A 1,448-nucleotide genomic window follows, 5' to 3' on the forward strand; every position below is an offset into this window, starting at 1 on the left:
CTTGCATATATACAAAATGTAAAATAGTCTAGATATCTTTGAGACGTCACTATATGTATATAAAATATGAAATATAAAATCACATGTTCAAACAATACTCAGTCCGGCAGTGGGCGGAGCTTTAAAGCGATATCTGTATAGTATACAGATACAGCATAGCGATATCTGTAGGGCTGTACCTGTATAGTAGGACACCCAATTGCAGGATAAAAGGCTGTATACAACTAATACTGATTCATTGTTGAAATGCTCAGATCATTACCGTTTCGTGTATTTTTTGTTATGTGAATACATTGTGTAATGTCTCATCGGCTGTCGTACCTCGTATCTTTATGTCTAAACTAAAGTGAGGACATACCAAAGATTTAGTAAAGTTTGCGGACGATAAAAAAATGAACGTGGGATTCCTTTGAGTTTAAACAAACTTGAAATTATAGTTATATTAAATCTAGCAAATACACAGTAAATACTTTATACCCGTGCTAGTCGTCAAATACATGTAGTCAAATTTTACATATTGTAAATAGTTATCAAAGGTACCAGGATTATAATTTAGTACGCCAGACGCGCGTTTCGTCTACATAAGACTCATCAGTGACGCTCATATCAAAATATTTTTTAAGCCAAACAAGTAAAAAGTTGAAGAGCATTGAGTATCCAAGATTCCAAAAAGTTGTGCCAAAAACGGCTAAGGTAATCTATGCCTGGGATAAGAAAATCCTTAGTTTTCGAAAAATTCAAAGTTTTGTTAACAGGAAATTTGTAAAAATGACCACATTATTGATATTCATGTCAACACCGAAGTGTTGACTACTGGGCTGGTGATACCCTCGGGGACGAAACGTCCACCAGCAGTGGCATCGACCCAGTGGTGTAAATAGTTATCAAAGGTACCAGGATTATAATTTAGTACGCCAGACGCGCGTTTCGTCTACATAAGACTCATCAGTGACGCTCATATCAAAATATTTATTAAGCCAAACAAGTAAAAAGTTGCGTTTAAAAATACAGTTGAACATAAATTCATCACCAGATTCCAAAATATCAACCTTTAGTTGTACTTTCCGCCACACTATCTACTGGTACTTGATTTTCTAAAACGTATGTATAATTTATTTAAAACAATTTCTAAATGTTGCTTGGTGTGCTTTTGTTTTGTCGTTGTTTAAAGCTTTGAAGCGCTTATGTTTGCAATTGTCTTGTATATACCGACAGCGATGCTTGTTTGAATGTCTTATTTTATGCAATCTAAATAATTAAGGTTCGAAAGAACATAGTTATTACGTACTAAAGTAAAAAAAAAAGATACTCCTTCAATCTGACTGCGAGAACGAGGCCCGATTGCTCAGTTAGTTGATCCAATCTTTAATCGTATGATACATTTTGTATGTTTTTCGATGCTTGTTAAAACGAAGATTTCTTATGTTATACAAGATGCAGACACAAAC

The sequence above is a fragment of the Mytilus galloprovincialis genome, chromosome 12 (assembly GCF_965363235.1).
Source record: "Mytilus galloprovincialis chromosome 12, xbMytGall1.hap1.1, whole genome shotgun sequence".
Lineage (NCBI taxonomy): Eukaryota > Metazoa > Mollusca > Bivalvia > Mytilida > Mytilidae > Mytilus > Mytilus galloprovincialis.